Source organism: Haemaphysalis longicornis, unplaced genomic scaffold (assembly GCF_048455015.1).
Source record: "Haemaphysalis longicornis isolate Haplotype H1 unplaced genomic scaffold, Haemaphysalis longicornis Haplotype H1 scaffold_10, whole genome shotgun sequence".
NCBI lineage: Eukaryota > Metazoa > Arthropoda > Arachnida > Ixodida > Ixodidae > Haemaphysalis > Haemaphysalis longicornis.
Genome location: NW_027526204.1, coordinates 49,323,808 through 49,339,603, shown reverse-complemented (window position 1 = coordinate 49,339,603; position 15,796 = coordinate 49,323,808). Strand labels below are relative to the sequence as shown.

The following is a 15,796-nucleotide window of genomic DNA, read 5'->3' as shown; positions in this document are numbered from 1 at the left end:
TCCCATGCTTGGGTTGATGTGTTTCCTTTCAAGTTGGTAAGATCTGAACTTTTTTGCGGTTTTAATTTCCTCCATTTGAGTTTTAGCTAACAGTGGAGAAACAGATGGGATGCTTTAATATTCATATAAGGGCCAGAAATGAACGCTTCTGGAGGCTAAAATCTAACAAAGAAAATTTGGTACACAGACGGATGGATGGTAGGGCTGAGCATCGATTAAAAATTTTAATTTAGTCAATTGGCAGGCAATAATTGATTAAATGATTCGTTTATCAGTTGGTTTGGGTTACAGAAACAATAAAAAATATTACCAGATTTCGAGTTCCAAGCCTCATTTCTTGCTATCAGGTAATCAACACAGAAGCGTTGAAACCGTATACATTCCCGCATTTTAAAGCGACTGAGTCGATGTGGACTAAACAAACCCTCGCGTGGTACAGATGTGGCACGAACGCACCTTGAACTGTCGCTATTTCTCTAAGGAGTGAGGCCGCCGCCTCTCGTCTTCGACTATATGCAGTTGCAATTAACCATGCTATTATAAAAATGGTTTGTTGCTATGTGAGGCGATTCCCTCAAGCATCCTTATGCAACGTTTTGGGGAGCTTAATATCTGGTCTACTCGCCTCGTGTGAGTTCAACCGATTAACAGGTTAAAGAATTTATTTCCGAACAATGCATTAATCGATCATTCGGTAGGTTAATCGATCAATCGCCTACCCCTAAAGCAAGGTTGCATAGATAGTAAGCCTGAACAACAAACAACCGAGACTCGAGCTACCAGAGTTTTAAAAATATATAACATAAAGAGACAACACAAAGTTGGTTGTAGGTTAGTTGTTCATGCCATGTTTCCTGCTTAAAACAATCCTTTTGGAACAGTGAAGAGGTGTACCCCTGTCCTTTCCCCAAACGTGTTTTGTGCTACCAATTTTTCCGGGACAATTTTTACCTACACCCCAAATTATGCATAGGGATAGCTAAGAGTAAAGCTTTGTATGACTAGTTAAATGAGACAATAAAAGAGGACCATTTGTTCTGCTACAATTATTAAAACATGTACGACCCAGAACAGCAAGATCGTTTAGCAACTACCTTGAACAGCACATTGCTTTTGCAGGGCAACAGCAAAACTTATAGTAAATTCACCATCAAAAGATGTCTGCCATTTTAAATAACAAGGGTAAAAAGCAAGCACAGTATTACCATACGCCTGTAGTATGCAGCAGCGCACCCTGCTCCAGTCAGGCCCCGGTGTGGCCCCTCCTTTCAGAAGACTTCTAATGTCTTTCATCCGGGGCGGCCACAAGCAGTCGTCTCCAGTAATCCACTTCTTATGCACGATTGCAATGTCATTGTTTTCCCCGGGAAAAAGAGAAAAACAAGTAGGTTTATTATTTACAAAGGACAATATGACTGGCAGTGACAAAGAAACACAGTTGAAAACAAAGTAGCTATCTTGTATGTAAAAGAGGAAAAACAACAGTTTCGCGCTTAAAAGCAAGCTTCACACATTTTTGCTCAACACTTTCGAGTGGCCAAAATCTCAAGTTGTGAAACAACATGAATCCCAAGCATTGATGATGGACAAGGGGAGGAATATAGGTCTTTGCGCTGTAGGAACTTCCTCCCTATGATACAAGGCGCCTTTGATGGCAGATGTGCAATGTTCTCAATGACTACCATGGACCCATCAGCTAGCACGCAACAGCTGTTCTTCTTTCCAGCATCAAAAACAACATTGCCTGGTAGCTTAACTCTCTGAAACTGCTGCCCTTGACAAGGGCCTATAAGTGGCCCACGGTTATGTGGTCCACTAAAAAGTGGCCTGTCGTCCACTTTTACAGCCTTCTCGAACAATGGTGCTTGTTCTGCCAGTCTGTTGCAGAGCTGTTCAAGTGGTAACTCTGGCTTTCGGACCATCTTCTTCAGTGTACTCATGTAGTTTTCGAATGGAAAAGCACTCCATGAATCTAATGGTCCAAGGTGCTCAACGTCGGCTGCAAGATGACTGAGCCCATGCACATTATGCGACACATGATGCTGGCCATAGATAGCAGCAAAGCGTAGTACAAAAATGTCAAGAAGCTGTCCAGCATACTGAACCTCACTTGGTGTGACACTAGGCATCGAAAGCAGGGTGATTGCCACATGCAACATAAGAAAATGTTGAAACATGTGATCAGGAAGAAGGGACGATAACAACACTGGTCCCCCATACAACAGGAAAAACCGAAATTCTGTGGCCTTCCACCTGTCTAGTTCGGCTAGGCTGCGTGGTTTTCGGTTGAACTCGAATGGGACGAACTGTGCAAGCGCAACATTGCGCTTTGAAAGTGCTAAGCGCACTTTCCTGCCAAGCCTCACTTTCTTTGGCCCATGAAACCACAGCACGATCAACTTGTGCACGACACCCAAGCAGATAAGGTGCATGTAATCCAAAGGCACATCTTTCACGAGATCTATAGGAAGTGTTGCTAGAATACTACGCCCAGTGTGGTGCTGCCACTGTGTTTTGCGCCGAACGGAGCGGTCTGTCCTCAATGCAGATTTTGTGCCAGGAAAGCAGACCCTTTTCTTTCTGTAACGGCCTTTGATGGTGCACTTCGAGCAGCTGTAATAGCCTGTGTGATGCTTAATACATAGCACGAAAGCTTTCGCCGGCGCATCACAAACTAGGGCATTCAGCCGTACGGGAATCCTCGCCGTTCCAACAACAATACCAGAAGTACCAAGAGCGTTCAGTTCTTCAACAAACTTACGCATGAACTTGTTCGCATCAGTGGGCTTGCTGTCGCTGAAAAATGCACTAATGACAAATGGGGCAGCACCTTTCAAGTTCTTCACAAGACCAAGAATAAGCCAAAAATGTCCCTTCGAGCTCTTCGAGATGGGGAGGCCATCAACATTGACGTTGATGACAAGTTCTGTAGGCAGCTCTTTGCAGCTTTGCAGCGCAGCGCTTGCCGTAGACCTGCCTCCAAGCCAAAGTGATGGAACTTCCCTCCTGCCATGGTCAAACCATGCGTAGACTTTGGAGTTTTCAGTAAAGTTCTGGCGGTGGATGGAAGCGATGCAAGGCATTTGTGCTTGCGGAGCACTCCGAGCAACGATGTGACTGCTTTGTACGAGGACTTGGATTCCAATGCCCATAACTGCAGGCTACGTTGGAAGTCGACAGCATCAACGTCGTGCTGTGCTTCATCATTTGTAACATCAGCCGATGCGCACATCTGTTCTAAACGGCCATCCCCTCGACCATGACCAGATTCGCGGTCACCTCGAGAACACTGCACGCTTACGCAGGCGCTCTCTTCGTTGTCACTTCTTTGTGCACACCGATCATCTCCATATGCGAAGCTTGGTGACGGAACAGGAGCGCTTACGTCCACGGTTAGTGTCGTGCGCGGCACAGAATTTTCACACACACGCTGTCTTTTTGCATGCGGCACACAACTCACTGCCAACACATCCGCTTCTAAGGGTGCAGCGAGCTCTAGACATGCCTCAAGGCGCCGTTTCCTTACGCGGCGAAATTGGCGCTCACCGATTTCAGCCATGTTTACAATAAGTAATAAATGCGAAGCACTCACCGCTTTGCGAAGTTGCCATGGCGCCAAAAACGAATTCCAGGCTCCAGCGCGCCAAAACGTAAACGGCGCGCAAGCGTAGAGACGTCGGATGGTCTTGGCTTAGAAACAACTTGTCTCCTTGGCGGTTTCTATTTCACGGTTTCCAGTGATTCCCAGCAGAGTTTTATTCCCAGCACGGAATCACTTCAAAACAAAATCTGCAAAACTGCTTTATTTTACCAGTATAGAAAGAAGTTAAAATATGCTACATAGAATACGAGAAAGTAAAAAAATTGCGACGGCGCAATCGCAAAACTACATAGCAAAACCGAAACTTTAACGGAAACCGGAACTCAAGGGTTTGTTTACATCCGGCATTGCAAATGGCGTCGACCCGCCGTAGGTAAGCGTCATAAGCGTCCTACATACAGTGGCTAGAATGTGTAGTCCTACAGTACAGTGCTCTTCTGTTCTCTGGCCAGCGGCTTTGGCGTGCACATGTACGAATCAGCGAACAGCGTACATGTGTGGAAGTGACCAATAAGTGCGCAGAAACGCGTGTGGATTATTCTTCTTGGACGGATAGATGGATAGCGGGATTGTTTGCGCCTTTGAAAAGAAGCGGCCTTTGCGCGCCGTAATACGAGTGTTGTGGCGTGAATGCAAACATGTGTATTTCCTACTGTAATAATACTTTGCAGTGAGTCTGCCTGGTGTTATCGTGGTGTTCTGTCGCAACCCGCAGTGGTCCAGCAGCGTTTACTGCACTGTCCCAGGTTGGTAGCATGTTTTGAGGGTCGGGGCTAGTCTGTTCCCCGTCCAATTCGGAACTAGTGGTGCTCCCGCCGAAGAACGCGGGCAGAAAGAGAAAGTACGGCGAAGACAACGACCGCGCTAGCTCCAAGATCACCGTGCGCACGGAAGGAGGGCAAGTCATTTCGGAGGTCGACAAGATCAGTGCGCTGTGAATGCTCGTCGGGAAGAATCCACCAAGCTAGCGACGAAAGCAGACGCGGCGATGCGCCTCGTCAGAAGTGTCTCCAGCAGAAAAGGAGGGATGAAGGAAGAGAACCTCACGAGGCTCGTCCAGTCCTTCGTCATCAGCCACATAACGTACGTGGCCACCTTTCACAACTGGCGGCCGAGCGACCGCGCAAAGATCGACGCAGTCATACGCAAGGCGTACAAGACGGCGCTCGGGCTCCTGAGGAGCACGAGTACGGACAAGTTCGCGGCCCTGGGCGTGCACAACACCCTGGACGAAATACCAGAAGCCCAGCGAGTGGCGCAGCGCGAGAGACTATCAGGAACTAGAACGGGACGACACATACTACGGCAGCTGGGTCTGGTGCCCAAGGAGAGCAAGACGACGAGCGGGGAACCGTTGCCCGAAGGGGCGGGACGACGGATCACCGTGTGCCCGATACCTCGGAACATGAACCCCGAACACAACAGAGAACGGCGACTGGCAAGAGCCAAGGCCCTGGTGGACCTGCAGGCCAACGACAGCGGTGCCGCGTACGTGGACGGGGCGAAGCACCAAGACCAGAAAGAAGCCTACACGGCGGTGGTGATAGAGGCGACGACGGGCAACACGAAGACGGCAGCGAGCATCCGCGTCGGGAAGCCGCACCAGGCGGAGGAGGTGGCCGTGGCCCTGGCCATCGCCGATCCCGGCTGCACGACGGTGCTGTGCGACTCCAGGACGGCGGTGCGGAACTTTGCCAAGAACAGTGTGTACAGTGACGCCGCGCGCATCTTGCGCAAGGCCAAAGGCAACGGCAGCAGTGGTGGTGGGGTGATCAAGTGGTTTCCGGCCCACATGGGTAAAACCGTGTCGGGCCAGGGAGAGAACACGAACCACAAGACGGCCAACGCCGTCGCACGAGGACTTGCCAGCCGCGCTACGACGACTAGCCAGGCCGACTCCGGCGGCGTGGTCGCAGGCAACGACGACAACGGTACCAAGAACACCATGACCAGTTACAACAACGTTGTGAAGTGGTACAGACTCAATAGAAGGACGATGCCGCCCCCTCACCTGAGGCTCACTCGGGAAGAGGCAGTGCTATATACAGTTGCAGACGGACTCCGTGATCACCACGGTGCTTGCGAAACACATAGGCCCAATGGTGTACGAAAGTGACGTGTGTAGACTGTGCGCGAAGGAGCGAGCCATGCTGGCTCACATGCTGTGGGACTGTAGCGTTAACGCGAAAAAGGCAGCCAGGATGACGACAATCCTGCCGCAGCCAAAAGAAGCGACGTGGACCTAGAACTACGACATTCAACTCCAGGCCGTCCAGCAGGTCTCGGTGGCCCTAGAGAGGCAGGGACCGAGCGACGCCGAGGGTGAGGAGGGCGGTGTCCCTTCCACACTCGTTAGGTGGAACTCGGGAGCAAACCTCGGGGGTCAGCCAGGACAACGTCCAGGCCGCGTCGCGGCGAAGACAAGCCGTCCAAGCTGAGGGACGTCTAAACCGATATGAGAGGCGATCTCAATAAAGTTGTTCTCACTCACTCAACTGATGTGCTTGTCGCGCCAGTGTAACATATTTTCTTTTGAGTGGCAGAGTCGTGCGGGAATTGAGGGCGGCGTCTTCCGTGGTAAACTGAACTAGTGACGACGCCTGTACGTGTCTCTGCTCTTACGCGTTTTGCGCAAACACTAACGGTTTTTTCCGCAGTTGGCATCTTTGGCACACGGGTGCGGGCAAGCGTTATTTTGGTCCCTTTTCAGAGCAGTTTCGGGCAGTTCCTGGTTCCGAATCTGATCTTGCAATAGAAAGTTTACGAGATAAAAAATCGGTCACATCTGCTCCTTTCGTTGCAAATGTCGTCAAAAGACGATAGTCTTTTTAGACATTTGCCAAGGAAATGCCCCCTTTTGCTTTCGCGCTTACCTCTCATGCTGTTCCTGTACTGTCGTGCTCATCATAAGGTAAACACACCAAGGGTTTGCTCAAGGCGATTTGAATGTACCGCGTTCCACTGCTATAGGCCGGGTTCCTGGATGCCAGCGCTGCAGTACGGCGGTGACGCACGTGAATCAAGGCGGCCGACTTCAAGGTTTATAGAACCGTGTGGCCGTGCTCCACGAGCATTCGAAGCAGAACGTGAGCCTAGCTAGTGGAACAACCGATTTAGCCCTGGCCAATCCCCCATTGTGGGTGCCTATCTTTGAGTACATCATCATCATCTTCATTGCTGTTGTCGCATGATTTTTCATATTCTGTAGTAGATGTAGAATATCATTTGCTATCAAAAAACCAAGCATCCATGAATTTTAAATAAAGGGACACTGTAAATATCCCTTGTGTACTAATTTCTTGTCTTACATTTGCATTATGTCTTGTTCTTGTTCAACAAAGTTGACAAGTATGAACATATAAACCGGGCTTAGACGTTTACCTGTGGCTGTGAGTACATAAGACTATTGCGCAATATGTACTTTGCTTTGGCCGGGAGGCTGAATCGAGTCACAGACATACAGACAGACCAAAATTTCTGGGTTTAAGTAGCCCAAAAAAGACTCGTCTGTATAATAAATTAGAGCTTCTCTGGAGCAGTTCTGAGCAATCCAAAATGATAAAACCGGCGTACCATGCCACGCTATTTGTTACGGTGGCAATGCTGGGTAGTGCGGTAGAGCGCCTTTGATTATTGTGGTTTAACGAGTGCAGTGAAGTAAAAATTGTTTTTAAGACTGCAAATAACTTAACTTTGTTCACCAACCACTCGATACCCCCCACACAAAAAAATAGCAGATGCCCATGTCTCGGCACATGGCAAGGTTCAATTTCTGAAAATAATGTAATCTAGCTCTAAAAATTATTGAGCAGTTTTCCAGCATATATATATACGTCCTCAAAAAAACATTTTGAGGACTATACCAGCAACGTCATGTCCTGAACGTGTCACTAAGAGGACGTTTTGGGGATCGTCCAGCCTTAGACGTTTTCAGCACTTTTTGGGGACGTTCTTGAACCCTTGAGGACATTTGTGCGTTTTTAGTACGTCCTGAGGACATCGAGTGTTGTCTGGGTATCGTCTGCTAGGCTGTTCCTTTGCGTCACTACAACCTCCCCACACACTTTATCCGCACAGTAAACCAGAGCAAGAAGTGTCTTTACAGCGACTTATTTTTTATTTTAAATTAAATAAATATTTTAAATTTTATTTTAATATGCGCAGTGCTCTAATCCGCATAACAATGAGAAGGCCCGCGTTCTCCCGGAAAGGGGGAAAATATCTTTTAGCTGACAGTGCTTGTGTTTTAGAAACATTGCGAAAAAAAATAAAACGGGCTGTTAAAAATAACACTGCTTAAATGGCAGCTTAATGGCGCGGGCACTATGCGAGTATTTTTTTTTCGTCTGGACTGAATGGTAAGGTGGCGGGCAGGGGAAGGGGAGAGGGTACGCCGGTAAAAGAAACAGCCTAGTAGCTCACGCGAGAATTGATTTGGTTGAGTCACACGAGCACGCATGCACACAGAATTTTTGTTTGAAGCTTGTTTCACTTTGTGGTCTAAATAAAAAAAATTTTACTGTATTTTAAGTAAAAATGGAACATGCAATGGACTTAAAGAGCAGTCCCTTCCCTTTTTCTGTATTTTATTTATTCTTGCATGGAGAAGCCGGTATCTGAATGCAGTACTATAAAAGTGTGTTCTAGCCAACTGCGGAATTTATTTCTGGCTGTAAGGTTTTTTTGTTTTACATCAGAGCAGTCAAACTGTAGGACAGCAAAAATTATTTCATTTCACTTGATGCAGTGAAACATTTAAAAATATGCCATTTTACTAAGGCTTATTGAAGAAAATTAATCTGATGTCAGGGTAATTGGTGTAACCAAGAAGCGGATGTAAACACATGTGCTGGAAACACAAGGTAATCATTCCACCTTCTCACTTAACCGTGTCTGCTCAGATGTAGAAACAATTTGAACCACTTGCAGATATCGCTGTAATTGTATTTGTCAGATTGTTTCATTAAAAATAAGAGTAATTGTGGGGTTGAAATATTGTATAAGCATTGTCTGCATGCATGGTAGTTTGCCTTGAGCACAAACCTGTGTTTAAGCGAGTCCCTCTCTTTCTCTCTTTTTTTTTTGTCTTTTCAGCCGAGTGCTGTGGGTGAGCCTGAGGACGACGTTCTTGGTGACAGTGGTGCTTCTGAAGCCGACGCAAGTCAGCATGCTAACAGTACCACCGCTGGCAGCGGGACGCACATGGAGTGCAATGAAGTGGAAGCGACTGACCATTCTTTGGAGGCCGAAAACCCTGATGCTGACTTTGTCGGCTGTACGACTGCGGGCAGAGAGACATGCGAAGAGTTTGATGAAGCTGACAGTGAAGCTGACAATCCCGACGATGACTTTTTGGAGTACGTCAGGATTAATTCTAAGATCAAACTTCCGCACCAAACCACCACCCGTCTGCAGGCCATGCTGCTAATTCTTACATTTGTTGTAGCAGCTAGCCTTAACTGGACACAGGTCGATTCCTTGCTCAAGCTGCTTAATACGCTGATGGGGAAGCAAGTTTTTCCACCGTCAAATATGGCTTCAGGAAATTATGGGACCTCCAACGCTCGAAAACTGTGGAAGTTCACCCTTACTGCTCAACTTGCCACTTCTTGACTACAAGCTGTGGTAAAAATCAACGTTGCGACATTTGTGGAAAACAAATACCCTTGCGTGGCTTTTGAAACAAGGAAGCTTTTTTTTAACGATGGATGTGAAGCACAAGCTGCTTTGCTTGCTAAACAGAACTAAGGAGCTAGTTGGCAAGAAATTAAAAGAGCTTGCTGCTTCACCTTGGGGTGGCTTTTATGCTGATGTAACAGATGGCTTGGTCTATAGAAAAGCTCGCACTGAACAGAAGATGAGGTGGAGTGATTTGACTGTCACAATCAATAGTGATGGGTCACCGGTGTTCAAGTCAAGCAAACACTCACTTTGGCCTATTCAAGTTTCCCTGAATGAACTTCCCCCACCACATTGCTGGAGAAACCTCATTGTTGGAGCAATCTGGTTCCAAAAAGAACATCCACCTCCTCATCTCTTCTTGATAACCTTTGCTGACCGATTCCAGAAGATTGGCACACTTACGTGGTCTTTTTCTGAACAAACATTGCGATCTGCAGTCAACGTTGTGTGCTGTTGTGTCGACTCACCGGCACGAGCTGCTCTATTGAATGCGAAGCAGTACAACGGATATTATGGGTGCTCTTGGTGCTACCAGCAAAGAAAGCCTGTTGAGAGTGAGGCTCTTTTGAAACCTTATAGCACTCATGCAATTTTTGTTTTTATTACGTTTTAAAGGCTCATAATTTGCCATTCATTTCAACAAACCAAGCATGGGGAGTAGTGTGGCCCCATAACGAACAAAACATATTGTAGAAGTTGCAGCTACTGAAAAGGAGACAAAATACCTGCAAAGTGCATGAACCAACAGTTTACGTATGTAGGCTTGCCATGCTCACTTTGGTAAATTTTGCTTCCAAGACACAGCTTTCTGTTTTCCTTAATCTTGATATTTGTGCAATACATTTATATTTTGATTAAACATATTGAGCCATTGCGATCATTCAAGCCACTTGGAGTAACAAATATCGAAGTGATAGCATTTTATCACAAGATTTCAGGCCCCATGTCATTAGGTGCTTCTAAATTTTACCTTGGGTCTGCAGTGTTTCACACGATGTGGAATGATGAAATTGCGAAATGGCCGACTACTTTTTCAAAGTTTGTCAGCAATTTTTTTGGCCACAGCTAAAAATCATTCTTTTTTGTAGGCACGAATTACTGCATTTCAGCGTACGTCAGCGGGTTAATAACCAAAAAATTAAGCTGCTACTAAAAATCTGTGGAACACTTGCAGTACTACTTGCACAGATGGCATGTTTAAATTGTGTCTTTTCCTGACCAAATAATGTTGAAAGGTCTTTGATAAAATAAAAATTAGGCATTATTTCTAACGATTGTCTTTTTTTGTTCTTTTCAGGAACAGTGAAGGATATTTTCGAAGGGGATGAGATGTTGGAGCGGTCCCATGAAATGGTCGTCACTGCAATGAAGCTTGCTGTTCAACGAGGCTGTTTCGTGGATGGTGTCAAAGGCCCATCAGCAATTGTTGGACTACCCGCACTTGACCTGGTATGGGGCTTGCCCCCTGACTATTTACATTGTGTTATTGAGGGAGTTGTGTCACAATTATGGACCTTTGGCTGTCTTTAGAGGAATTACCCAATAAAAATAAGCGCAAAGTTGATGAAATTGACGACCGTCTGGTGAACATTCGCCCCCCAATATTTTTTACAAGGTTGCCTAGATCACTTTCGGAGAAAACATTCTGGAAAGCCACTGAGTGGAAATTTTGGTTTCTATATTATGGTATGCCTTGTCTTGAAGGTATTTTACCATCAAAATACGTTGAGCATTTCTCCCTTCTTTCACAAAGTGTATTTATGTTGTTGAAGAGTAAAATTGAAGAGTCTGAAGTTTTTCTTGCGGGTGAAATGCTCAAGAAGTTTGTTGAAGGTGTGCCTACTTTGTACAATGATGCTGCACTCACATTTAATGTGCACCAGTTGGTTCACCTTGCCAAGTCTGTGAGGATGGCTGGACCGATGTGGGTGACATCCACGTTTCCTTTTGAAGGGGGTAATGGTGATCTCTTAAAGCTGGTGTCAGCAGCTAAGGGAGTGCCTCAGCAGATAGCTGAACGCTGTGTTATGAGAGAGTCACTGCAATCGCTAAAACGACTGGTGCCCCTTTCACCATTTTTAAGAGGCCGGCAACGAGCGATTGCAGGGAAAAAAACTGGGCAAGAGCAGTCCGGTGTGCTGGGTGCACCCTTGCCACCATTTCCTTTAGAAGACCGTGTTGAGCAGCTTATAACTGCAGTGGTTGGTCTTGTCACAGCAGTTTGCGAGTTCTTGAGGGTCCGCATAAATGGAGTCGTCATGCACAGTGCCAAATATGAAAGGCCGGAGCGCACTTGTTCAGAGTATTTTGAGTCAACTGATGGGAAACTGTGTAGAGTTTTAGGAATTTTCAGAGTCAATGGTGAAGTGTTGCTTCTTTGCCAAGAGCTTATTTCAGAACGGAGCTTCACACCTTTTATTTTTCAAGTAGAACACCCACCTAGGAATGTAGGTCTTTGTGTGCTCTTGCAAGAAAACTTTCTCTCACCGTGTGTGTACAGTGCTCAGCGATTGAAACGCGATACTCGGAGCGCGTGGCTGCCGTTGCCTGTTGCGCCACAGGTGAGCGCTTGTGAAAGCGAGCTGGCGCATTGTGGTATACGATGAGGGTGAGAGCATTCGTAACGCATGCTTAGTGCATCCGGGAGACAGCCCTTCAGTGTGTGGTTCTTGGCGGCGCCATAGGCATGCTACATGCCATGGCTTCAAAACGCTGCGCCTGCATGCCGTGCACGCCACGATAACACATCGCGATAAATGCGCATTCAAATTCTTCATAATGCGCGCGATGCCAGCTCACCCAGCTTCGCGCGGCGCGGCGCGGCACGCAGGCGCAGCGTTTTGAAGCCATGGCATGTAGCACCCCAATGACGCCGCCACGAACCACACACTCAAGGGCTGTCTGCCGGATGCAGTCAGCATGCGTCACGAACGCTCTCACCCTCACCGTATACCACAATGCGTCAGCTCGCTTTCACAAGCGCTCACCTGTGGCGCAACAATCACCGGCAGCCACGCGCTCCGAGTATCGCGTTTCAATCGCTGAGCACTGTACATAGATGTAAAGAGCAAAGCATTTCTGGCCAGAATACCAAATCTTTATGAGCGGGATTAGCCGTGGCTGAGTAATCGCTGTGTAAACCTAAACTAGGTAAATTTTTAGCTCTAAAAATGCGAAAAACAGTTTCTTTTTTTCTTATATAGCAGTCATGGTCGGAATATTTGTTTGATGGTAAGGTTTAACGTGCCAACGCAATGCAGGCGATGCGGCGCGCTGTAGTGGAGGGCTCCGGATTAATTTCGACCAACTGGGGATTTTTAATGTGCGCTGAAATCTCGTATGCACACGGGCGTTTTTGCTTTTGGCCTCCATCAGAAAAGCGTCCGCCGCGGCCGGGAATTGAACCCGCGACCTAGTGCTCAGCAGCACAACGCCTTAGCCACTGAGCCACCCCGGCAGGTCACTGTCAGAATGTCAGTTTGCCGCTCAACCATGAGAGGGCTAGCATGTTACTATTGCTCTTGTTACTGGCCACACCTGCATGCTGACTGGATTATCTTCAGCCCCATTTTTCGTTCCTTGTTTAACTGCAATTTATGGTATTCTTTGGTGTTTTTTGCTGTGTCAATGCTTCGAAAGGAGTGCTGGAGTTCGGGAGTCCACCACAACATTAAAAAGAGAAGCAATAAGAGTGTGCCATAAACAACAGCCAAGCTCCCATTTGGTGTGTCTAAGGAAATGTTTGATACTCATGGAACTAGATGTTTTAAGTTGTCGTGCCACCATCAGAAGAAATAATTTTGCAGATAGCGCGCGATGTGACCTCAAGATAAACCATACAGTGCTGAACTTTGTTCATGAGGCTAGCATAAAGTCTGTACTGCTCACTAGCACATCCGCTGCGAAGCAAGCTTGCGTGGCAAAAACAGTTAAAATAATTGAAAGGTTCTAGGTCTCTTGCAGGGCTGTTTTTGTAAAGCGTGGGCATTTTGCCTTTTTACAAAAGTTCTATTAGATCGGATGACTGACTTGAGCAGATGGGAGTGTTGTTGACAGACACGGTGCCGATATAAGATAACATTATGTGGGCTTTTATGCTGGATGCTTTGCAGTGAAGCTGTTTACATCTAGTGTTTCATGAATTTTCCATGTCTGTCAGTAAATCTGTGGTGGCACAAATTCTTGCACTGAAATTTTGTGCGAAAGTATGAGGTGATCCTTAGCACTTTGTAGTGTATGTGCATTTGTTTATCTGTTTTGTTTGTTTGTCTGTTTGTTGGTTTAGATGCTTGCGTGTTTTTATTTGGCTCTGCACTTAATTTAACCTCTTTTGTTGCCAAAAAGTGCATGGGACTTGCGAAGACTCTGCCTAAAGGTGCTGTGCCCCAATCTTCCACCAGTAACGGATAAGTGTATTCCCCGATACTAGGCCATCTACTGAGATTGAATAATCCTGAGGAACGGCAAGTTGTAGCGCAACTTCTGTCAAGAGTTGAAACCTTTATTCCTTCTCAGCCTCACTGGTGATTCACATTCACATGAATGGCTCACAATTTTGTCAGTTCCTTTCATGTCAGGTTGAGGAAGCAACTTATGCAGTGTAAACCTACCGTATTTATTCGAATCTAGGCCGGCCCTGATTCTAAGCCGACCCCCGAAAGTCCGAAGCCACGAAAAAAAAAACTTACCTCGAATGTAGGCTGAACAAAAAGGCGAGGTAAGCGTTCACAAGAAGAAAACACATTTATTGAACATGAAGATGCGGTGCTGGAACTCAATCAGTTTCTCTTCAAAATCACCGGGCAACTTCTGGGCGATTGAGGTTCGATGACGGAGGCTAAAGCCGAAGTGCTTCATGAATTTTTTAAGCCAGCCCCGACTGGCTTTGAAGTGTGCCCGCGATAAGCCTCGTTCTCTTGAAAGCTCCCTTGCTTTTGCCTGGAGCACTTCTGTCGTTACTGGAAGGGCAGCTGCTCGCGTCCGAACGAAGTCAGCCAATGCCATCTCCATTTCGTGGTGACGGCCTTCTCGTGGTCCGGTGAAGGCCATCCTTGTTGCGGTGCACGCAGCTATCCTATCCCGTTGCGTCCTCCAATGGCGGTCATTTTTTTTCATCCATGCCAAAGTCCCGCCCGGCTTGAACGTTCGACGACAACTCCGCGGCTAAAACAACTTTTCTTGTAAAAGCGGCAATATAATGGCACCGCTTGTTTGGTGCCATTGCGCTGTCAAAAACAACGTTACTAGAGTAACGCTGGTCAAAACCAAATGCCACACTGCACGCAGGCCACTATCCGCACAGTTCAAAATGGCGGCATCGCTATGGCCCCTTAAGTTGCTACTGGCTCGTCTAGTAATGGCTACAGTACTTTTCTGGGTGCCGCTAGCTGCGCGCCACTTCCCTCAATTTCACTTGGAAATTGGCGCGTGTTTCAAAATCCTCGAATCCAAGCCCACCCTGGAGTTTGATATATGAGTATTTCAAAAAACTATCGGTTTAGATTCGAATAAATACGGTATGTACAATATGTCGTTATTGGAATAAGAGCCTTACGTGGAAGTTGCTTGAATGGAAGTGGTTGTGAAGTGAGATATAGCCATTTTTTTATGTTTCAGTTGAAGTCGCTTGTTCTAAACATTGAGGCATGAGAACTACTGTAGTAAAGGGTCACAAATTAGTTAACACCACATGTGGCTTTTTAAGATCTTCTATTATTGATGGGGATCTTTGTATTGCATCTCCTTCAGAAGTCCAAAACCTGTGTGACTAGTGATGGTGAGGTCATTCTGTTATCAATTTTCACTGATCATCCAAATTTTATGAGTTCTATTGTGTATCTTACTGTGTTTAGCATATTCATTCTGATTGCACATATTGCTGCTACATTATGCATTACGTCTGATACAATACTTGCACTCTGATGTTTCTTTGTTCCTGCCTTTGTCTTGTTTGGGTATACGTACTTAAAACCAGGTTCTTTCCTTAACACCTCAGTGTACAGTGTATTTAGTTCAATCTAAGCTTAGTAGTGTTGCCGAAAGTGCACGTTATGATCTATCATATGTATATAAATGTATCTTTGTGCACGCATCTGCCTTATGATGTGAATAAGCATGTTTATGATATGGTTCTAAATAAATGCTTAGATTCAAATGTAATGCTGGTGTTTCTGTAGGTTTTATTGAATTGAAAGCCACACAACTGTAGATGCACCTTCGCTAAATAGAATACCAAAAATGAGAAAGCTTAAAATTTGTCTTGAAAGTGGGTATAAATATCCATTCGAAGAAATGCAAAGTATACACTGTTGTGCATGGCTAAGAGGCTATAAATCCCGAGATTACCTCGTCAAGGCAAACAATGCTGATCTGATTGGTGCAAGTTCAGACCACATAACCATGCCTGATGTTCCCACCAGAACACACTAAGCTGGCCCGACGTGCACAATGAACCCACCAGACTGGCCTGATGTACACACCAAAACACACCGTGCTTTCCTGATCTGCCCGCCC

General features: G+C 46.3%; 1 pseudogene; it reads right to left on the bottom strand.

Annotated features, from left to right (window-relative positions):
- Positions 1-1,553: 1,553 nt before the first annotated feature.
- On the bottom strand, positions 1,554-3,232 carry LOC144158034 (uncharacterized; annotated as a pseudogene).
- Between the last annotated feature and the right edge of the window lie 12,564 nt (positions 3,233-15,796).